Source organism: Neovison vison, chromosome 3, assembly GCF_020171115.1.
Source record: "Neovison vison isolate M4711 chromosome 3, ASM_NN_V1, whole genome shotgun sequence".
NCBI classification, from domain to species: domain Eukaryota; kingdom Metazoa; phylum Chordata; class Mammalia; order Carnivora; family Mustelidae; genus Neogale; species Neogale vison.
The window spans coordinates 140,975,328-141,000,062 of NC_058093.1; positions in this window are offsets into that span (position 1 = coordinate 140,975,328).

The window sequence follows — 24,735 nt, forward strand, 5'->3', positions numbered from 1 at the left end:
AGTGCTTATTTCAATCCCTGGTGCTATATTTTAATTTGAATTGGGAATTGGGTTTCATCAGGAGTGTTTCCACAGGGAAAAGGACCTGGGAAATTAGAACGCATATGTGGCTGCTAAGCTCGGTTTCAAGAGAAAAATCCCGATCTTGCAGGGCGGGTCTGAGCATTTGGGAATTGTGGGCAGGTGTAATTAATAGATCATAGATGCGAGAGCAGGAAAATTCCTCATAAATTAGTCCTACCCTTTGCTGACTGCTTTTCTCAAAGGCAAACTTGGAATGTGGAGAAAGGAAAAGAAAATTCCCTACAGGACCATGAGAAGCTGCTGCTGGGCCCCTTCATACATAGCCTTTCACTTAGGGGCCTCGGGTAGGGCCAGGGATCTGCACTTTTCCCAACTAGGAGATTCTCAGACACTGTCACGTTTGAGAACACAGCTGTGAGCGACTACCAGTCACTCGGACATGCATGTGAACAGAGTTCGGTGTCTTTCCTTCCTGCCAATTGTATTTATTTAAGAGGATGAAGGAGAAGAACCTATGGTTGAAGAAAGAGGGAATTTTGGCATGGTGCTGGAGGGAGTTAAATTTGGAAAAACATAGCGCAAATGGGAAGGCAGAACGCATTGGGAAAAGCCTTTGTATCAAAGCTTGGCTCAGAGTCAGCTTTGACTTACAAATATTTGAAAACACAGCTCAGAAACATCCCTGTAAAGATGTTTCCAAACAGCGAGGACATGGAAGGGCTCTTTGATCCACCTCACCAGTTCAACTCTCGAAACTTCTTCCGCTGGGGGTGAGACGGGAGGAGGGAGGCCCTTGAAGACATTTTCGATGACCGAGCCTTCCACAGAGCTATCCACTCATCCGTGAGCACAGCCGAGTGCCTCCGCCTGTGTCTCCTGACTTCTTCCTCCCACTCCTCGTGAAGATAGGTTTCTGAAAGGAAGAGATTTCATTAAACATCCAGCCATCTTCTCAAAATCATCCTGTGTGTCTTGACATAAGAAGGATGCCATCACAGCAGGATTGAGAGACACCTTTTCAGAACTGGTGATAATTTTTGCACAAAGGCCTTAGGAATTTAGGTATTCGGAAGGAATGAATGGAGTCCCTCCCTGGGGACTAACAATGCTCAAGGAACACAAAAAACACGACTCTCTCTTCTCTAAAAGTTAATGGTCCGGTCAGGGAGATGTAACAGACATACCCAAAGCAGAAAGCTGTACCAGACCCTACAGGCTCAGTGCCAAAAGGAATGTCATTTCACGAGCTCCTATAGACCACTAACCAATTCCCACTTCAAAATTCACCTCAGATGAAAAACTCCGTTTGAAAGGTTTTCTCCCCGATTATGTTCCTAATGCGTTTCCCACTTGGCTCTTCACACGGAGGAGTACTCTGTCTTGCCAGCTCCCAGTAAAGCCAATCAAAGCCTGGGACAGAGGAATGAAGTATATTTTTCCATAAGTGTTTTTCCCATAAGGGCACAGCTACTGCTTCCACTGAGATGTGGAGTCTAGACTCCTTCCCTCTGAATCTGGGCAGGAGCTGAAGACAGCCTCCAGCTGACAACCAGCCAGAAGCCAGGACTTGGAGTCAGCTAGCGCAAGGAAATAAGTTCTGCCAGATACCCGGGTGAACTTATGCACATACTGCTTCCAGTTGAGTCTCCAGATGTGAGCACAGCCAGGCCAACATCCTAATCGCAGCCCTGTGAGACCCTAAGTGGAGGACCCCGTTAAGCCATGCAGACCCCCAGGAACTGTGTAGTAAATGTGCTTGTCGAAGGTACTAAGTTGGAGATAATTTGCTGTGTGGCCTCAGGAAGCCAGTGCAGTTGGCCATGTTGCAGTCGCCATGGTGGAGACACCAAATGGAAAGGCCACATGGAAACAGACAGACAGACCGAGGAGCCCCAGCTGCTTCAGCTCCCAGACTACCAGACTTGTACCTGAACCTTCAGATGATTCCAGTTCCCAGAGTTTGACCCCCTCAAGGTGCTAAGGACAGCCGAGATAAGCTATCCCCATTGAGCCGTGTCCAAATTGTAGATTCATGGGATGCCTGGATGGCTCAGTTGGGTGAATGTCCAACTTTTTGATTCAGCTTGGGTCGTGATCTCTGGATCATGGGATCCAGTTCCACATGGGCTCTCTGCTCAGTGCAGTCTGCTGGGGATTCTCTTTCTCCTTCTCCTCTTGCCTCTACACCTGCTTGAGCTCTCTCTCTTGGAAACGAATAAGTAAAATCTACAAAAAATTGTAGATTCATGAGCAAAATTAAAATTGTTTTTGTCCAAAGACACTAAATTTGGGGGTCATTTGCTATGCAGCCATAATAACCGGAACTGGTGTAGGTGATTTTCCAGAACAGCTCCCCCCTTAACTTTACCTGCTGGTGCATTCCCTCCACTTTCTACGTCTTTTGACAATGGCTTCTTGCCTCTTGGTATTGAATTCCTATCAGAGCTTGCTTTCTGGATTCTTGGACCTTGGTTACCAGCCTGGCAGGCTTCTCTGTATGTCCCATACCTTGTATGCTAATCCCACTTTGATCCAACAGAGCCATTCTTAGAGCGTAGGTAAGATTCAGACAGCCAAGGACACTTAGTCTTAACCTCTTCTAGATATTTATCATAATGTATTTACCTGTTTCCATAACTATTAGCCCCATCAGACCTCCAGGTCAGAGCTTTTATAATTCTGGATCTAACTCGGGATAGAGATGCTCAATCTGCTGAGTGAGCGAATGAATGAAAATATCTACATTGTTTTGCTGTGTGGAAATTCAAGATCTGTACAACAAGATCTTTGCCCATGAAGGACTTACAGTCCAGTATTTAAATACCAAATTATAAATGCTATGAAAGGAAAGAGAGTAGTGTTGACTCGGAAGGCTTCAGATGAGAAATTTGAACCTGACATTAGGAGGAGGTTTATTGGATTTGGGTGAGAGGAAAGAAGACAGGAGGGCATATCAAACTGGGAGAATAGCAGGAGAAAATTAAGTAAGGTGGAGAGAAGGAGAAGACTGGCATTTTAAAGACCATAAAGAGATGCTCATGACAGAAACTCTTTCTTGGAGAGAAGTAGTAATCACGGTCTGTTGCTTCTACTGTCTTTTCATGGCTACTGGATTTTGTAAGCACTTATTTATATGCTTGGTTCCAACTCTATAATCTAGACCTACTTCACCCTGAATATCTAGATTTTTTTTTTTAGTGAAAACAATAAATTTTGGAGTGGATTATTCATTAATCTACATTGTTCATGCCATAAATTTTTTCTGTATCAATCCACACTGGGCGAAACTCCAATTCATCACGAAGCAGATGAATCTGACATATGAAATAAGGTCCACAAATCGTAAAACCAGAACACTTGATTTCTTAAGCACTGAGATTAATGAATAAAGTAGAATACCATGACTAAAGCCTGCCCATAACTCTTGGGATTTAAAGTTCATATAATCCGAGGTATTATGATGTTAATAATTCCAGCCTCACCAGAGCTGGTTGAGGTATAGTTAGAACACCAAGTATGTGTGTGTTAGCTTAGAAAATCTGAGTTGCATGGTTGTTATGGCAACAAATACTATACAACTTATGTCAGAGGCTTGTCATAACATAAAATGGGTAACAAGTCCATTGTCATGGAATCTAGATGTTTAGCTCAGTGGCACAGCAAAACTCCTAGTATAGGAAGAGTGATCAGGCCTTGTGGGAGGGGCACAGGAAACCATTCACCTGAGGAGGAACCTGGGAACAGGGTAGAAGGGCCCAGTCATGTTACATGAGACAGGAAGGTATGTGCTAATGTTAAGATGGCAGTTCATCAGTCGGGGGAATCTGAGTCATGCTGTGGAACCAACTCCAACTCCTAGGGGCTTAAAATTACAAAGAATATTGATTGCTCAGCCTGCTCATCTATCACGGGTCGTCTGAGGAGCTCTTTCTGCTCTATCCTCACAGAAAGATAGAGACTGAGATAAACTCCATCTTTGTGTTTCCAAGACTTCCAAGATGGCCGAAGTAGAAAAAAAGGAAACGTGGTATTGGGCACTGGCTTTAGAAGTTTTCACCTAGAAGTGACACACCTCACTTCTGGTGACATTACATTAACTGAGCAAGTCAGTGACTAGCTCACCAACATACCCCATATCCTGGCTTCTCATTCCCAGCACTAGTGACATCGGGCCGGATGCTTCTTTACTGTGGGGCTGTTCTGTGCATGGTAGGAGGAGGCCAGAATCCAGACAGCTGCTGACCAAGGAAGGTCAAGCATGGTCACAGAGGGGAATGTGCGAGAGTCGGGGTTGACTCAAAGGTTAGGAGACTCCCACCCCACCCCGGCAGCCAGGCCTGGTCTTTCTCTGTAAAACTCCCATGATGCTGCAGTGCCCTTCAGTGAGTCTCTACTCGGAGTCTATTCATTTGGGTGACCTCGGTCTAATTAGAGGCAAACACAGGCTGACAAAATAGCTGCTCAGTAAATGTTTGTGTAACTAAAGGCACTGTGGTTTGGAACCAGTTAGATTGGGGTGGGAGGGGAGGATGAAGATGAAAACGAACTCATTTTCCAGTAGGCCTATAAAAGGATATGGAATGTATACATCTACTGTTGCTGTCTCTTGAAACCTCATTGAAATGACAGTGGAGGGATTTTTTTTTTTAAGTCATTGACACGCAAGGACAGGGAGCATGGGATTGGAGACAGCAGCAGGCACGTTTTGGAAATTGGAGAAATGGTTGGTAAAGGGGCTTCAAAAAGTCAAAAAGAAAGCTGAATTCTAAGCTGGCAGTGGGGAAAATAAAGACCCAATCTGGTTTATGATATAGAATGAATGCTTCAAAGTTTCCATACCTGGCAGCAGCAGGCACCTTTGAAACTGAAGACTAAAAAGAGGTTGCTAAAGGAGGGACACTTGCCTGAAAGTCTATTGAAAAAGCGGTCGGCTGCATAGATCTGCCCCACGATTTGCTCATTCTGGCAGAAGACTCAGGGCTTTGCTCTGTAGATGGGCTCTGGATTAAGGACAGGAGTATTGAACTGAAAATGGTGGGAGGATTAAGTTAACCCGAGCACGCCAAACCCTCCTGCTCTCCTCCTCGGGGGTACCAGAAACCCAGCAGCCAGGCCAGCGCCTTTCCTGGCAGGAGACTCAGAGTCTACACCAAAGACAAGAGTCTGTGGTGAATGAAGAATCTCACCAATGCGGAAGAAACACCTAAAGACACAGGTGGTAGCAGGTTTTCCAATTAAATAGTCCAACCAGATCATTCCATAGTGAGGTTAATGGGTTTGGTAAACTCCAAGCCTGTCCCAGAGCTTTCAAAGAATATTTTAGTCCCTGCTCTTACATTTGGATCAACAACCAAGGATGTACACTGCCAGGAGAAAGCCTCAAGCAAGGAAGAGACCTAAGCAAATAGACAAAAAGCAACTTGGAGGAAATGGAAACTATATCGGTAGGAGAAAATTTATTTTTAAAAATCTATCAGGGTGCCAAGATGGCTCAGTTGGTTAAGCACCCAACTCTTGATTTTGGCTCAGGTTATGATCTCAGGGTCATGAGTTTGAGCCCCATGTCAGCCCCAGGCTCAACAATTAGTCTGCTTGAGATTCTCTCTCCCTCTCCTGTTGCTCCACCCCCCTGCTGGCACATGCACTCTCTTTCTCTCTCTAAAAATAAATGAATAAAATCTTTAAAAAAATCAAATGAAAAGCTATCAATATTCTTAACAGAGTTAAAGATATTGTAACCACGAAAGAAGAACAGAATGTTATCAAAAGAGAACACTCAGAGAACAAAAATATTTGCCAGAAATTTAAAATATGAGGGTATAAATCTGAAACTCAATAGAAGGGTTAGAAAATTGAGCTGGAAACATTTCTTAGGTAGCTGAGCAAAAAGAAAGAGCTGGGAAGGAGAGGAAAAATATTATAAAATTAGAGAATTATTGCAAGATGTCTACCATTTGAATAATAGAACTTTTAGAAAAAGAGAACAGGGGGGAAAAAAGGAAAGATACCCTCAGTGAAGTAATTCAAGACAATTTCTCAGCGCTGAAGGACATGCATTTCCAGATTGAAAGGGCTCATCGAGGGCCCAGAACAATGCTGCAAATAGAACCACAACTAAGGGGCACCCGGGTGGCTCAGTCAGTTAAGCATCTGCTTTGGCTCAGGTCATGATCCCAGGGTCCTGAAATGAAGCCCTGGATCTGGCTCCCTGCTCAGCCGGGAGTCTGCTTCTCCCTCTCCTGCCCCTCCCCCACTCCTGGGTATATGCGTGCTCTCTCTCTCAAATAAATAAATAAAATCCTTAAAAAAAAAAAAAGAAAGAAAGAAAGAAAGAAAAGGTAACCACAACCAAGGCACTGTATCAGGAAGTGCAAAACCACCACTTGGGACAAAGATGGAATCTTGAAACTTTCAGAGGGCAAAGCAGATCACAATACAGGCAATGCTGGAAGCTAGAAATATATGGAACAATGTCTTCACAATTTTAAGGTAAAATAATTTTTTAAGACTAGAATTAGGGGTTCCTGGGTGGCTTAGTGGTTAAGTGTCTGCCTTCTGCTCAGGTCATGATGCCAGGGTCCTGGGATCCAGCCCCACATCGGGCTCCCTGCTCAGTGGGGCGTCTCCTTCTCCCTCTCCCACTCCCCTTGCTTGTGATTCCTCTTGCGCTGTTCCTCTCTCTGTCAAATAATAAATAAAATCTTAAAAAATAAAGTAAAATAACTAGAATTATGTTCTCAGACAAACCATAAATGGTGAGGATACAATAAAGAAATTGTTTTTTCTTTATTGTATCCTCACACTTTTTTGAGACCCAAAAAATTACCTCCCAAGGATACTTTCACTGGAAACTACTAGTGGAATGTTGTCTAATATGGCAGCTGCTTGCCAGATGTGGCTATTTAAATTTGCCTTCATTGCAATTAAATATAATTTAAAGTTTCATTTCTTAGTTGCACCATTCACATTTTATGCTCCATTACCATTTGTGGCTGCTGACTACTGCACTGGACTGTATAGACAGAGAATATACACATCCCTGCAGGTTTTCTGTTGGATACTGCTTGGCTCGAGGATGTCCTCCCCCCAGATGAGTGAGTAAGCCAAGAGAGCGAAAGTCACAAACATGTAGGAAAGAGAACGATCCAGCTCAGCTGGGAGTCTGCCTGTCTTTCTCCCTCTGCCCCTCCCTCCCCACTAGGAACGCTCCCTCTTTCTCTCCCCTCCTCAAATAAATAAATAGAATCTTTCTAAAAAATACATCTTGTTTATTTTGTTAATTGAATTCCTTGAGAGGAGATTTATGCAATTGGAAAAATGGTTGAAGTTGATTAGTGGTAAGTACATAGAAAACAAAACAAGAAAATAAACAGGGCACTACACCCAGCAGGGTTTAATGAAACATCAGAGTCATTCACACTTAAGCCTTTCTGGTTTATTTTTTAAAAACATTTAATTTATTTGTGAGAAAGGGAGATAGCGCACGGGCCAGCGCACAACTTGGGGGAGGAGCAGAGGAAAGGAACAACAGACTCCCTGCTGAGCAGGGAGCCCCACACAGGGCTCCATCCCAGGACCCTGGGATCGTGACCTGAGCCCAAGACAGATGATTAATGGACTGAGCCACCCAGATGCCCCTAAGCCATCCTGCTTTCAACAAGATTTCTTCGGCTGCTTCCTTCCCAGGCTCCTCTTTAAGATGAGTCCTCAAGCTCATAGTCAATGGCAGCTTCGGATGACCATGTAGACGGGGTTAGGGAAGCACTCTGATTGGCTGTGGGGGTGTCAGGAGCGAAGCAGATTTATGATGCACGGTAGCTAACTGATGACCTCCCTGAGGATGCGCCTGTCCTCATCTCCAGAATTTGTCATTATGGTACCTTATATGACAAGAAGACTTTGCAGGTATGATTAAATTAGAGATCTTTTTTTTTTTAAAAGATTTTATTTATTTATCAGAGAGAGAGAGGGAGAGAGAGCGAGCACAGGCAGACAGAATGGCAGGCAGAGGCAGAGGGGGAAGCAGGCTCCCTGCTGAGCAAGGAGCCTCATGTGGGACTCCATCCCAGGACCCCGGGACCATGACCTGAGCCGAAGGCAGCTGCTTAACCAACTGAGCCACCCAGGCATCCCTAAATTAGAGATCTTAAGATGCGAGGGGTGTTATCCTGGATTATTGGGGTGGGTTCCAAATGCAGTCCCAAGTGTCCTTTTATGAGGGAAGCAGAGGGAGATCTGACGACAGAACAGAGTGTTAGAGGAACGCAGTGCGAGAAAGATTTGACTGATGTTGAATGAATTAACATTAGATTGAGGTGGCTACTGTGTCTTACTTGGCTACTTATGCAAACCAAAACCTCAACCTGAAATCCCTCAAGGTTAAGAAATTAAAACCAGGGCACCTGGGGGGCTCAACTGGGTAAGCATCTGCCTTTGAGCCCCGCATCAGGCTCCCTGCTCAGTGGAGAGTTGGTGTCTCCCTCTGTCCCTCCACCGGCTCTTGCTCTCAAATAAATAAATAAAAAATCTTAAGAAAGAAAGAAAGAAAGAGGGGCACCTGGGTGGCTCGGTGGTGGGTTAAAGCCTCTGCCTTCCGCTCAGGTCATGATCCCAGTGTCCTGGGATCAAGCCTCCAATTGGGCTCTCTGCTCAGCGGGGAGCCTGCTTCCTCCTCTCTCTGCCTCTCTCTCTCTGCCTCTCTGCCTACTTGTGATCTCTGTCTGTCAAATAAATAAATTAAAATCTTAAAAAAAAAAGAAAGAAAGAGAGAGAGAGAGAGAAAGGAAGGAAAAAAGAAGGGCTTGCGTGGCCCAGTCAGTTAAGCATCTGTTTTCAGCTTGGGTCATGGTTGCAGGATCTTGGGATAGAGCCCCGCATCGGGCTCCCTGCTTAGTGAGAAACTTGCTTCTTCCTCTCCCACTCCCCCTGCTTGTGTTCCCTCTCTGGATGTGTCTCTCTCTGCCAAATAAATAAATAAAATCTTAAAAAAAAAAAAAAAGGAAGAAAGAAAGATATGAAAACCAACAGCCAGCTAGGGTTTCCCGAATAAGGCAACCATTTAAGTTATAGTCAAGCAACTAATTTCCTTGCTTTGCTTCCACATCTTCTTTGTAAAAATCTTGCCCTGGCTGCTGTTGGTGGAGCGCTCCTAACTTCTCCCCGTTTGGTACTGCCCAATTTGAATTAGTATTTACTCAAATAAACTCTTAAATTTTTTAATAAGCCTCGGTTTATCTTTTTTTTTTTTTTTTTGCCAAATTTTCTTCTAGAACGGTTGTTCACTCTCTTTCTCTTTTTTTAAAAAATTTTATTTATTTATTTGACAGAGATCACAGGGAGGCAGAGAGAGAACGGGGAAGCACGTGCCCCACTGAGCAGAGAGCCCGATGCAGGGTTCGATCCCAGGACCCCAAGATCATGACCTGAGCCGAAGGCAGAGGTTTTAACCCACTGAACCACCCAGGCACCCTGGCTTCAGTTTCTCTTTTAACACCAACCATTTCCGACTTTGAAGATGGAGTGCCCATGAATTCTGAAATGCAGGAAGCCTCTAGAAGTCAAAAAGGCAAGGTAAGGGAGTCTCCCCAAGTCCACCAGAAGGAAAGCAGCCTGGCCAACACCTTGAGTTTGACCCAGTGGAACTGATTTCAGAACATCTGACCAGAACTGTGAAAAAAAAATGTGTTTCTTGAAGACACTGAATTGGTGTTGATTTGTTATAGAGGTAATATGGACTTAATTATGTGTGCCCCCGCCCGCTGCTGCCAATTCATATGAAGTCCTAACCCCTAGTATCTTTGCATGTGTTTGGAGATAGGACCTTTAGAGGGGTAATTAAGGTACAATGAGGGGTCATTGGTGCCCTTATCCAGTATGTCCCTATAAGAAGGGATTACGATTATAAGAAGGACACGGCGCAGTTGTGGAGAAGAGTCTGTGTGAGCACAAAGGAAGGAACAGCCATCTACTAGCCAAGGGAGAGGCCTGAGGGGACACCAGCCAGGCTGACACCTTGATCTTGAACTTCCAGCCTGCAGAACTGTGAGAAAGGAAATCTCGGTTGTTTAAGCCACCTAGCGTGTGCTATTCTGTTATGACAGCCCTAGCCAATGAACACAGTTTGCTCTAAGAAAACCAGCTATGCCTCTACGTAGGAGGCTGAATATAGATAACATTTTACATGAACATTGGTCAATGGTCCATGGGGCGTGGAGTGGCTGACGGAGGTTACAGATGCTCTAAGTCCCTTCTCCTAAGCCACCCTTTTGGTCTGTTAATGACAGTCCTTGCCATTTTGTTCTTTCCAGTTTCCTCTCCTTAGCCCAGAGTCATTTGGCCACATTGTCCTCAGCTCAGCTTGCACTTTAACCTACACGATGCTACAATGTTATTCGCCCATGCTTTCTAAACACAGACAGGAGAGGGGCTATGGCAAAGAGTCAGGAACACTTTCCATGGTCATGTACCTGGCAGGCGCTCAGCCTGCTTACCAACACCACTCCTTCCTGGGATTACTGTTCACTTGCCTGGCTTCTCACTGGGTATTTGATTTTCCAGGTTCTGCTGCCCGCCCCCCCAAACAAGCTAGAGCTTTCCTCTTCAAAGTCCTTGAAACCCGAAGAAACGAGATTTTGTGAACTACTTTTCAAGACACTCTCTCTTTTATCTTCAGCCTCCTGCAGGACAAACCCCATGGCCAGGGACTCTCCTGTTCCTTCAAGTGTCTGCTTTCAATCCCCACAACTGCCCCACAGGCCAGATATTGCTCTATAGCCTCTGATTTTAGTCCTGGTATTGCCGGTTGCTCCGTAACTCTCGATGGCCCCACTTCTCCCTGCAGGTGAGGCAAAATTTTACCTTTCCCTTCTGAGGGTCTCCAGCGGGGCCTGGGAAGGACATTGATATGAGACAGAGTAAAAGGTTCTTATGTGGACATGGGGGTCCCCATAGGAAAACAAAGACCCCAAACAGGTAGTCCCAAGAGCTCACATACTATTAAAGAATAGCAATAATAGAAAAATAACTAACATATATGGGGAGAGTATAGGAAGATACGAGTTTTCTTTCTGTTTTGTTTTGTTTTGTTTTAAAAAAAAAACTTTTTTTTTTTTAAGATTTTATTTATTTATTTTACAGAGAGAAATCACAAGTAGATGGAGAGGCAGGCAGAGAGAGAGGGAAGCAGGCTCCCTGCTGAGCAGAGAGCCTGATGCGGGGCTCGATCCCAGGACCCTGAGATCATGACCTGAGCTGAAGGCAGCGGCTTAACCCACTGAGCCAAGGGGTGCCTGGGTGGCTCAGTGGGCTAAAGCCTCTGCCTTCAGCTCAGGTCATGATCCCAGGGTCCTAGGCCCACATAGGGCTCTCTGATCCTCAGGGAGCCTGCTTTTCCCTCTCTCTCTCTGCCTGCCTCTCTGCCTACTTGTGATCTCTGTCAAATAAATAAATAAAATCTTTTTTTTTTTTTAACTATTTTAACAAGGTCTATTTGTACAGATTTATTTTCACCTTGACTCCCATCTCTGGTGATAAGAATTTCTCTCTCCTCCTGAGGAAACCTTTCCCCTGGGAGTTTTCTCTCCTGCTTTCAGGAAGACAAGGGGAAGTCAGAATGCCCTTCCTGAATCTTCTGTTTTTCAAGTGTCTTTAGGTCAGAATAACCTTTATGCCAAGGTGGCATGTTTCAAGATGGCATGTTTTGCTAGCCCTCAACAATGTATTCTCCATTTTGTATCGCACCCATCATCCTTCATTCCTGCCTCTCTCCATCCTTTCTCCCTTACTACCTTCTCCTTCCCTCCCTTCTATGAACAATGGTCTTCTGCTTTGTGTGAGATGGATATTTCTGGTCGGTCACTATTGAACTCACTCATTTACCAGAGTGGTACAACAAAACACTGGTCCCTCTGTTTTCCTCATGAAGTAACTGGGACAAGGGCCATTGTCACAATGGGTCCTTAGCTGTTTACTCTCCTCCATCAGTGCTACTGTGAACTCTTTATCATCTAATCATTTATCAGGGTGTTTTCCTGGAAGTTTGGCTATTTTTTTTCCCAATTTATTTTCCAGGCAGGGACTAGAAAGGTTCTGTACTTTTCAGTGTAAGTGAAGGCTAGAAAGTTTGGAAAGGGAAAGAACTAGGGTCATACCTTCTATGATATATTTGGCTACAGGCAACAGAAAACATTATTAATCATGAGTTAAACAATGACGGCATCTTATTATCTCACCAAATGAGAAATTTGAAGGAATGCAGACCAGAGCTGGGTGAGTAGCTCAGTGATGGCATCAAGAAACTTGGTTCTTTCCATCTTTCTTTGTCCACCATATTCCATGTGTTGGTTTTGCATCTTTGAGTTTGAGGCCTCATGATTACAAAATGGTTGCTCCAGTTTCCAAAACTGCAACAGAATTCCAAAACAGGAAGCTGTGGAGGAGGGGCAGTAGCTAACAATAAAATGCCTCCCCATAAAGAAAAAGGTTTTGCAAAAGATTCTGTCCCAAATCTCCTTATAGTTCTTTGACCAGAACTGGGTCCCATAACTGCCTCCAGCTGCAAGAATGGTCAGGTAAGTAGTGATCTCACTTTTCAGTTTCTCTGGAGGACGTAGCTCAAGGAAGAAAGAGACTGGGATGGCTATGTGTGTTAGCCATATGTATTATAACTGACCAGTCAACTATACGTATTAAAGCTCTGACACTCAAAGACTCTTCTGTCATGAACATTCTGAACTTCACCTCCATTCAAAGTCCTTAAGGGATCAGAAAGTAGATAGAACACATGATAAAATTGGAGGAAAGATGTCTCAGGCATTGTCCAGTTCCTCTCCTTCACACATTTGCCCAAGTCCCACCTCAACATTTTGTGCTCAGAGCTACCTGGATGGGGTACTTTGTTTAGCAGTGCCAAGTCTGTGCTTATGCTCCGGGGACCCTAGATGGCTGCAATGGGGACCAATGATCTCCCGTCTTAGGCCCTTATTCACCAGGCAGAAGCCCACTGTGGTCCATGAATCTATGAGGAAGACCTTGGCCATGTTCTGCGAGCCTGCCGTTCCTAAAATCCAGACTCGGTCTCTAGGCCAAGCAGAAGTGTTCTCGAGGGTTCACATAATACACATAATCAATTCAGTATTGGACTAGAGCTTGTGGACATTTATTAGAAAAGAGAGATTCCATGTCTTGTGACCATTTTGGCTCCAGATAGTGGTTGGAAGGAAGGCTCTAGAGGCAAAGACTTGTCCTAAAAAATATCCAGTCGGCTTTGTTTGTTTTTAAGATTATTTATTTATTTATTTATTTGACAGCGAGAGACAGTGCAAGCAAGGGGAACAGCAGGCAGAGGGAAAAGCAGGCTCCTTGCTGGGCAAGGAGCCCGAAGTGGGACTTGATCCCAGAATCCCGGGATCATGACCCGAGCCAAAGGCAGATGCCCAACTGCTGAGCCACCCAGGAGCCCCTCCAGCAGAATTTGAAAAGGAGGAAGAGAGGAGGGCAAACCTGGAGGAAGTGTTAATAGGCATCGTCTCCTCAATCATGCCAAGTGTCCCCTGAGGTTCTTGAGCCTAAAGAGCAGACTCTCCTTGTCCAGACCTGGGCTCTGTCCTTCGCACCTTCTCCAAAATGATCCCGCTCTGGTCTGCCCTCAAGCAGTATTGCATCTTCCCATGTCCTTCCCAGGTCCGGATGAGCTTTTTGAGGTCATCTTGGTAAAATCAACCATTTGTCAAGTCCTCTCTCAGTTGTCACCTCCCACATAAATCCTTCTGGGACCCATCCAGTGGAGCAAGTTGTCCTATGCTCTTTGTGCCATGGTGTCTTAGATACATGATGTGTGTGCACTTGAACTTTAAGACTTCAACAGGTGCTATATTTTTTGTGAATATGCATGTCTCTGTCTGAGACCATAAAACCTCCCAGATCTGGGGCGCCTGGGTGGCTCAGTGGGTTAAATCCTCTACCTTCGGCTCAGGTCATGATCTCAGGGTCCTGGGATCGAGCCCCACATCAGGCTCTCTGCTCAGCAGGGAGCCTGCTTTCTCCTCTCTCTCTGCCTGCCTCTCTGCCTACTTGTGATCGCTGTCTGTCCAATAAATAAATAAATAAAATCTTTAATTAAAAAAACCTCCCGGATCAGAGACTGAATCTCAATCATGGTGATTATAGTGCTTTCCCCAGAGGAGGCTTGCCCACTAGAGACTTGGTGGGTGAAGAAATAAATGTCTCTGTGCTAGAGAAATTAATCCATGTCAAATCCTGACAACAGTGTGATTTGATCCCAAGTTTTCTTTTTTTAAGTTCAAATAGGAATATCCTGGTATTAATGATCATTTTATCACAAAACAATGATTTTGAGAAGGAAAAACAATGTTAGAGGACTTATACTTCCCAATTTCAAAAGTTAATTAATTAAGACTGTATAATATTTATGTAAAGTTAGAAAAATAAATCAATGGAACAGAAAGGTGCCAAAACATTTCAATGATATTTCTCTTGACAATAGCATGAGGACAATGCATATGTGTATGGAAAAAAAGAAAAGAAAAGAAAGAGAGAAAAGAAAGGGAAATTTAGGCTTTTACCTCACCATACACAAATACACATTATAGGTGAAAGATAAATGTGAGAAGTACAAAACTTATAGAAGAAAACATAGGAGAAAGTTTTTGTGACCTGGGTTTAGGCAAAGGGTTCTTAGATACAGCACTAAAATCATGAGCCATTAGTGAAAAAAAATTGATATATTGAAGTTTATTAAATTAAAAACATCAATACTTCGAAAGATACCATGAAGAAAATGAAGACAAGCCTGGAAGAAAATATTTGCGCATCATATATCTGATAATAGACTTGTATCCACAATATATAAATAACTCTTGCTATTGAATAACAAGACAAACAACCCCATAAAAAAGTGGGCAAAATACTTGAAAAGATATTGCACCAAAGAAGATATTGCACCAAATGGTTGATAAGCACATGAAAAGATGCTCAACACAATTAATCGCCATGTACATGGAGAATTAGAGCCCCTTGAAGATGCCACCTCATATCCACTAGGTTGGCTATCACAAAAAGAGACAATACCAAGTACACAGAGAAAATGGAACTCCCATATACTGCTGGTGAGGATAGAAAATGGGACTGCCATTTTGGGAAATAATTTTGACAGCTTGTAAAAAAGTTAAACATAAATCTACCTAGCAAATTTATTCAAGAAATCTAAGAAAAATGAAAACATACATCCACACAAAGACTTGTGCATGGATGTGCAGAACAACAGTATTCATGACAGTCCCAAACTGGACATCAGTCCAAAGGTCCATCAGCTGGTGAATGAATAAACACAGTGGTATATCCATACAATGAAATACTATTCACCAATCAAAAGAAATACAGTAATGGTATAGGCTACAACATGGAGGAACCTCAGAAACATGATGCTAAGTAAAAGAAGTCAGACACAAAAGACTAAATAATGGGTGATTGATGACCTTGGATAGGAGTTGATCATTTCTGAAGCTGGGTGGTGAATATGTGGGGTGAACCATTCTCTATAATTTTGTATATGATTGAAATTTTCCTTTATAAACATTTTTTAAATCTCCCAGTCACTGTTTTTTCAGTTATGTTTCAGAACTACGAAATCCATTTCAGACTGTATCTAGCATCACTCACTACTTTCTTTTTTTTTAATGTTTAGAACTGATTTTTTTTTATTAAAAGATTTTATTTATTTATTTAACACAGAGAGAGAGAGAGAGCACAAGTAGGCAGAGAGGCAGGCAGAGAGAGAGGGGGAAGCAGGCTCCCTGCTGAGCAGAGAGCCCCATGTGGGGCTCAATCCCAGGACCCTGGGATCATGACCTGAGCCGAAGGCAGAGGCTTTAACCCACTGAGCTACCCAGGTGCCCCAGAACTGATTTTTTAAAACATTTTATTTATTTATTTTGACAGAGAAAGAGATCTCAAGTAGGCAGAGAGGCAGGCAGAGAGAGAGGGAGAAGCAGACTCCCCGCCGAGCAGGGCTCGATCCCAAGACTCAGAATCATGACTTGAGCTGAAGGCAGAGGCTTTAACCCACTGAGACACCCAGGCGCCCCTCACTCACTACTTTCATTGTTATTTCCTTTCTCTCCTCCCTTGACCTGGCCTGTAACACATTCGGAAACACACCCATGCACAAGCACGCTACGCTCCTTCTTTTAGTTCTTCTCGGCTTAGAAGTACTCATTACTCTTCTAGGTCATTCCTCTCTCAATGCCACTTTCCCTCACCTTCTTCTATTGTTTGTTTTTCCCCGAGGGTGTCCATGCACCTTCCCAGACCCCTGCTGCTCGCACCTGGCCCAGATGATGGTTTCTGCTGCTGAGCCTGTATCTGGCTCAGTTGTCCCTTTCTACGGGGTTGGGAGCTCTACAACCTTCAACTGTGTTTTTGAAAACCATTCCAGGGAGCTTCTTCTACACTTTAGAAATGCCGTACTTAAGCTTTCTTCCACTTATATGAGGACATCTATTGGGCCAGGTTTTCTTTTTATACGTGTATCCTTTGGGGTATTTTATGGTATTTGATGAGCATTTGGATCCCATCATGTTATACATACGCTCCCAAGGATAAGTGTTAGACTCTAATTCTATTGAGTAGGTACGACATCTACCCCTGATGACAAAACCAATAACCCTTGCTTGTGATAGGAGTTTTGGATGCAAATTCTCATTTAATTTATGCTTCACAACAATCCTAAGAAATAGAGTTTTTTTCCTCCATCTAATGGATAAGAAAATGGAGGTTTGGGGATTAAGTAATTTTTTTCTTAAGATGATATAGGGAGTAAGCAGCTGAGACAGGAGGGAACTCAAACTTAATTGGATTCCTAAGTCTATGCTGACAACACAGACTACTCTGCTTTCTTATCAGCCTTGAGTGGGACCCACCCCAATACCGGGAACTGGAAGCAGAAACACTAACGTTAGCACCTTATCTGTCTATTCTACTCTTCCACTCGGTAGGACCGAAGAAATGGCTGGGCAGCATTATGAGGGATGGACAGCCCCAAACACCCAACTGGGGGAAGGAAGACACAGCTGTGCTTTGAACTCAGGTTTTCATGACACTCACGTAGTTCTCCTTCTGCTGTAATATGCTGTCTCTTGAGCTGTTATTTGAAATGTGAATGGGATAGTCAAAGCATGGACTTACAAGACAACCTTGGCCATTAAGATCTAAAGATTCCTTGTCTGAAGAGGAGGAGAATAAGTTTGCAGGAAGTCAGATTCCTATCTCTAGTGATAATTCAGGATGTTACACAACTTCTGTAACCAGTCAGCACCAAATGGCTGGGACAATCGATAACCAATAGCTTCCCTAATTTTTGTGCTCTCTTTAATTTAAGACCAATCAGAGGAAGCCAAACGAATCCCTGACTAATTATTAATGACTTATTACTAATAGGATGCCTCGCATCCAGTTGGTTCGCCTACAGCTTCCCAGGCAAACAGACCCCAAGCAGGGCACTTCTGAAGCCTTCTCTTTTTTCCACTATAAAGCTTTCCTATTCCTTTGCCTGCCTTTGAATCTCTGCCAAAATACAAGTGATGGTGGCTGGCTCCCTTGCTGTATCAAAGCTCAGAATAAATAGCCTTTGCTTTTCTCATTTGGTCGGTCTTCACTTATTTCCACAGTTGACTCACAGAAGGATCAAAAGATAAAAATATAATAAAACTTTGGCAAAGGAGGAAAAGGACAATGACAAAGTAAATTCCTCATTTTCATGATGAGAAGTCAAGAGGTGCTATTTAGAGAGAGAAATCAGGAAACGGGTATATCACATTATTTAGAGTTATGGGGCTACTTCCTCATGATTTATAAGAGACAATGGTCAAAAACATCTCTCCTGAGGAGGAGGACAGAGAAAGGGGGATGGGGAGGAGAATGTTTTTTTTTCACTCAAGAGCCTTCGACAACACTTTAACTTTTGTTTTCATGTCAATTCATTACTTTTATAACAAAATACATTTCTGGATTGTTGCCTTTTATTTCTCTGGATAAGCATTTTACATTTATTTATTTATTTAAAGATTTATTTATTTATTTGAATGATTTATGTGTTTATTTTAGAGAGAGAGAGCAGGAGCAGGGAGAGGGATAGAGGGAGAGGAAGAAGGAGAATCCTCGAGCAGACTCCCCACTAAGTGGGAGCCCCATGCAGGGCTTGATCCTAGGACCCGGAGATCATGGCCTAAACCAAAATCAAGAGTCAGCTGCTTAACCAACTGAGTACTACCCAGGCACCCCATATCTTACTTTTAAAATGTAGAAACACCTAAGGAAGTCAAAGTCCTTGGCACTGACCTTGTTAGGGAAGATCTAGGCAACGGGAAAGACAAGAAGTCAGAAAGTGGCGCTAACTAGGAAGGAAGGGGTGGGGTGTTGCCGGATGGACGTGGTGTTAGGCAACAAGGGTAGGCATGCAGTCGCAGTCATGTGGCGGGGTATCAAGACATTCAAACAGGGGTGCCTAGGTTGGTTGAGCATCAAACTCTTGGTTTCGGTTCCGGTCATGAGGGTCATGGGATCGACCCCCACATTGGGCTCTGCACTCAGCATGGTGTCTGCTTGAGATTCTTTCTCCCTCTCCCTCTGCCTCTCCCACTTGTGCTCTCTCTGAAATAAATATTTAAATTAAAAAAAAAAAAAAGACATTCAAACATTTCCAGTCCACATCTTTCCTGGGGATATTAGTTACCTAGTCCAGTGACAGGCACGCAAGGGCAGACCCACGACAGTGACCGCAGCTGAAAAAGAAGGAGTGAATCTGCAGAGACAAGATAAAAACAAGCAAGACTGGATACTAGACAGTGACACAGGAATTGATCTGAAATTTTCAAATAAATGTCTTTTAAGAAAAAAACGTTAATCCACTTTCACTTAACGGTCTAAAATAAAACCATCTGCTCTACTTTATATTTTCTAAACTTGTAATTATTTAAGTGTCTTTATTTCCCTTTATATCATTTGTGGGGGTGGGGCTGATGATGAATGCTTGAGCAGCATCTGAAATGTTCCTTGCAGCTCTAACCTAATCATTGAGTTGGTGTCAAGAGCTGACTAAGGAAGAAGTCACAAAAGGCTGCTGGATTGTTGAAGATGCCATTGGGCTTGCTCTGGCTGGTTAACACTGAAGAAAGGACCCCGTGTGGGTTCTTATCTTTTCAATACCCCCAATGGCTGCTTGTTACAGTGCCTCTGAGAGCGGTGTTGAAAATACAATGTAAGTGATCAGCCCAGGAAAGGCCCTGCGTACCAATGCAGCAAACTGGATGCCTCCAAACTAAGACCCTATTTTTAGCATTGGGTATAGAGCTGCGAAGGACCAATGGTCTACATGATTCTTAAACTAAGACTCATATAAATATACATTCATCTGCGGTGCTATCGCCCTTTGGGAGGCACCAAAGCCCATACCATGAACAATTTGCAGCTCTTTCTAGTTCCCGTGGCTCTGTTGATGCTCTGGTATCCATTGCCCCACGCCACTACCCAGGAGCCTGGCAGGATCTCACCAGGCTTGGCCTCTTGGCTCTGGGATGCGGGCTATGGCCATTCTTGACTCCTCCCAAGAACTTTATTTAAAACATAGCCACTTTTGAAGGTGCATGGTAGGAAGAGAACTGGTTCAGTTACCAACTCTCTGGGATCTTCACCAAATCACTGAACTTCCCTTTGCCTTCCTGGTAAAATTCTACCAGAACTTTCTACTCTGTCCTCACTCCCATGCCCACAGCTTTCCCGGTGTACTTTATAATTGGCTCATACATCTTGGCTGTTGAAGGTGAAAATCTTCCACTGCAAAGGTGGAAAGAAATATAATCAAATTTATACAAATAAAACTTTAGGCTGAGCGCTACATGGAAGCTCTATTCCTATCTCTCTGGTGTGATTTTTGGGAATTCAGGGGACATTTGTTGACTTTGTTGCCAGTAATAATCGTTTACTTTTTTTGTCGTTTTGATCACACTGTTGTCCTGGTTTACTATTTCCCGCTCTCTTTTCAACAGCTAGAATCTGTGACAAATTTAACAGAATTTCCATATGAGCTAGATCAAATACAACACAAAGCTTGTTTTCTTTGAAAAGGCAAGTGAGAAAGTCATGGTTAACCAGGTCATTTGGATGGGGATGGATATTGATTCTTAGAGGTTGTTGGCAATTTAAGGGAGCAGTTCTGTTAAGTTCATGCTTTTTTCTCCCCATGACAAATTTCTGTGGATTGTATTACATTTGTATGTAGATCCACCTGACTCAGGGAATTGGTGTCACAATTTAAAAAGTCAAGATGAATACCTGCCCCTTGCCTTTTGCAAAACATAGCTCAGTCTTCAGAGTCTTACACGAATGCGTGACTGGCAAGACCCAAATTCCTCATGGAAACCTAGTTTCAAATGTCATTTTCTGCTTGCTGGCCTCCGCTGTATTGGAAGACACACGGGTTGACAGTATGAAGAGTCTCAAGCAAGCAAGGCAGCCCACAGTCCAGCACTTCCTCTCCAGGCTAGAAACTCAGAGATGAATATGGCACTTGCCTGTCAATGAAGACGCCCACGCCAGCTCAGGTGATTGTCCTGTAAGTATGTAACTATGTTTCTGTGTGTGATGCCGTGAGAACCCACAGGGAATGAGTCACTGCCATGGGGAGCCATAGAAAGTTCTAGAAACCAGGAGGTGATGTCTGCAGTCTGAATCAAGAGTGTGAGGGGAAGGTGTGGAAGAAATACCATGAAGGTGGGAGACGTGGAGGGACTTCGGCAGCCGCTGCTGTGGGATGACGGGAGCAGCAGGTGACGCACCTGGGTGAACGCTGACCGCGCCCAGGGCCTGAGCAGAGGAAGGCATTGCGACCTACATGGGAATTCTGCTCTTGGGTTACCCAGCCGCGGGGGAGCCCAGTAGAGCTGCGTGGTGGTGAAGAGCTAAGAGCTCAAGTCCAGCTCTGCCACTTACTATCTGGGGTCAAGTTACTTAAACTCTCTAAGCTTCAATTTTACCCCCTTCAGCCTCATATACAGGTGGGACCTTCAAAGTTCCATGAGTACCACATGGAGCTACGTCCTCCCTCCTTCTACCACTCCGTGATGTGTTGCCTGCGTTCACTTTGATGGAGCTATCTCCAGATTGGAAAAAGCAGGCAGCCTACAGCCATCAATGGGAAGCAGGCCAAATGCCCTGCTGCCTTCCAGCCTTTAACACATTTCTAGATATTTCTAAAGCTGCCTCCAGCTTCTTCCTTGAGGGGGCAGGAACAGAAATTGAGGATCTTAGCATCTGCCTTCCCCTCTACCTTGTCCCCTGACTTCTCCCCACACTCTTCTGGGATGGAAGGGACAGACTTTCTCCTCTCCCCTATATACTGATGAGAGCCCTCTAACCTAGAACCCTATGGTGAGAGGGGCCAAGCTCTTGGTATTCTCTTGGAAGAGACAAAAGAAAACGTGAATCCTATTTCTCAACAAAGTGTGGTTTGTAACACTACATATTTGGGCAAAAATCCTATTTCGGATGCCAGAGCCTAAACAGGACTTCTGTCTACTCCTGTTGTAACCCTCCCTCCACTGGTGAGAATCCCATCCCCCTCTCTCCCAGAAATGCATGTATAGACAGGTCAATAGGGAGAAGGTCATGAACACAAAGATGGAAATGAGAAAAGCACCATCATGTTTCTTAAAAAATGTTAATGTTACAAGCTCAGAACTTCCGCTGCGATGGGATTTGATAAAGAGGCGCCCTTGAAGTGAGCGTGGAGGACGCAGCATTGCAGGCGAGGAGGAAGAAGCAAAGACTGAGCGTTTCAAAGAGCACAGAAGGCATCTGGAGCTTCCGTGACAGTCTGACTCAGGGCGAGTCCTGGCGGACGCTGTCTGATCTCTCCTGCCTGCCACAGAGGGGCAAAAATGCAAGTTCAAACACAACCAAGTCATGGCCCAATGCTTGCCCAGCTGACCTGCAGGCTCCCTCAGTGCGAGCTTGCCCTTCAGCCACATTGCTGTCTGCATCTTGGCTGTCCCCGTTTCCTGGCCATATGCATTCTGAGAGATTTTTTAATACTTTTAAATTTTTAAAAATATTTTATTTATTTATTTGAGAGAGAGAGCACAAACCAGGGAGCAGCAGGCAGAGGGAGAAGCTGGCTCCCCACTGAGCAAGGAGCCCAATGCGGGGCTCGATTCCAGGACCCTGGGATCATGACCTGAGCTGAAGACATACCCCTAACAACTGAGCCACCGAAGTGCCCCTAAAAGACTTTTAAGCATTTCATTGTGGACAATTTCAATAGATGTTGAAAATAGTATACTGAACCCTCCATGTACTCATCATCAGATTCAACAACGATCAACTCTTTGCCGATCTTGTTTCATCTGTATCCCTGTATCCCCACTTTCCCTGCCTCCTGCTCACCCCAGATTCCAGGACATCGCAGCATGTCTGAAGGCTTCTTTATATCCCCTGTGGCCATCTGTCACCTCACCTAAAATGCATGAGTCCTTCACTCAGCACCTGAACAAGACTCATCCACAGCTCTGCGTAGCTCAGATTTTTGAACCCTGATTCCATTCCGGTGTCGCATGTCTCTGGGAATTGTGCAGGAATCATTAGTAACGAGAATAGCGATCCCATAATTTATCCGTTTTAACAAATAAGTCAGTGTCTCAATGACTTTAAAAGAAGTAAGTGTTTCTAAAGCACATTAAAGTAATCAAAGGCTGCTTCTCTGTAGTAGTTAAAATTCCTGCCCTCCTCCTCCTCCTCCTCCTTCCCCTGTGCTATTTACCTAAATTAGTTTGCTTGATGAAATATACATAGTTTGGTAAGGTTTTCTTGAAGTGGACAGAAAGTATGTATAACTCAAACCAGTTTGCCGGTTCTAATTAACTCAGAAGACTCAGATGGCAAGAGAAATCAAAAGAAGACTGTTTCCTCTTGCAGGTGGACTTGGAGTTGCCCCTGCACAGGGACCAATCTTATTAGATAAAATTACAGTCTCTGCTCTTTCTAAATGCCTTCTCCAACAGAAATCGTAACGTGAGAGTCTGTAACGAAAGCCTGGACTCTCGTTTCCCATAACGGTAGAAGTGGCTCAAGCTTCACCCCTCCCCCAGGCGTTCACTTGGCGCAAGAACTACAGAGGCCTGCCTTCTTCTTGAAGCGCTCCGACCTTCCTTCCGTATTCACTTTGCCATGACTGACTTCAGACCCCGTGCTACCGCAAAATACGGCGCCTTGGCAAATTAAATATATTAAGCTTCAGGAATGTGAGAAACAGCAGGTGCAGGAAGAACTGTCTGACCTTCCCCTGATGCCGGTCATAGACCCTGCACGCGCGTGCAGACCGCGCCCCGTGCGCACCTGCCGGAAAGGGGCATCCTCCCCTCCCAGAACAGGAGACTGCAAGAGGAATCCAAAGAAACAGGCTTTGCTGAGTTTCCTCAGTTTAGCTCATGCCTGTTTGTCCTATCCCATTTTCCCACCACTTCCCACTCCTCATCTAACCAAGTATAAAACACTCAGGATGAACCATTTCTTTGGGTCTTCATTTCTGTAGGAAGGCTCGAGTACCATGTGAAACTGACATTTAATAAATGTGTATGCTTTTCTCTTAGTACCCTGTCTTTTGTTAGAGCCCCAGCTGGGAACCTAGATGGGTACAAGGAAAAGAGTTCTTTCCCCTCCCCTACAGTAGTTTGTATCTTAAGTCTGTATATAACTCTTGCTAGCCTAATTGTAAGCTGCCCCTGTATCTTTGCTATTGACCAATGGCTAGGCAGGTGAGCTGGCCTGTGTTTAGTGTTGAAATACCCCATATTCCCAAACAGGCTTGTAGGTTTAAGTGTTGAGTGTTGCCAATATTTTGGCAGATAATCAACAGTTTTCCAATATATATTTGCAGGCAAATATTTTTCTCACTAATATTGCTTGGAATAAAATGTAAGGTGCTCATTCAGAAATTGACTTATATGATGGGGCACTTGGGTGGTTCCGTTGGTGGAGCAACTGCCTTTGGCTCAGGTTGTGATCCTGGAGTCCCGCATGGGGCTTTGTGCTCAGCGGGGAGTCTGCTTCGCCCTCTGACCCTCCCCCCTCTCATGCTCATTCTTTTTCTCTCAAATAAATAAATAAATAAATAATCTTAAATTTTTTTAAAAATTGCATTATATGAATTGATGGCTTTATGTATTAATAGGTACCATGTTGGAAGGCTATATTTTCTCTCCTTTTATTTTTTTAAAGATTTATTTATTTGGGAGAGTGCACAAGCAGGAGGCGCTGAGTGAGAGGGAGAGAGAATCTCAAGCAAACTTTCTGCTGAGTGTAGGGCCCAGGCAGGGCTCCCTCTCACCATCCTGAGATCACAACCTGAGCCGAAATAAGAGCCAGATGCTTAACTGATTTTGCCACTTAGACACCCCCATTTTCTCTCATTTTGTAAGGAATTCTCACTTGTGTTTTCACCTAAGATTTTTTTTTTTTTTAACTATTACATAAGGGACAATTTCTAAATCTTACCTCCTATTTGCACTTCCTACTATATCGTGGTTTTAGGGCCAACTACAAATTTGATTCCTGATCATTTTCCTCAAAACTGGGAATTTTTATAAATGTTCAAGGTAATTGCTAGGAGAGAAAATGAAGGTAATCTAGCAAAACCCACATCTC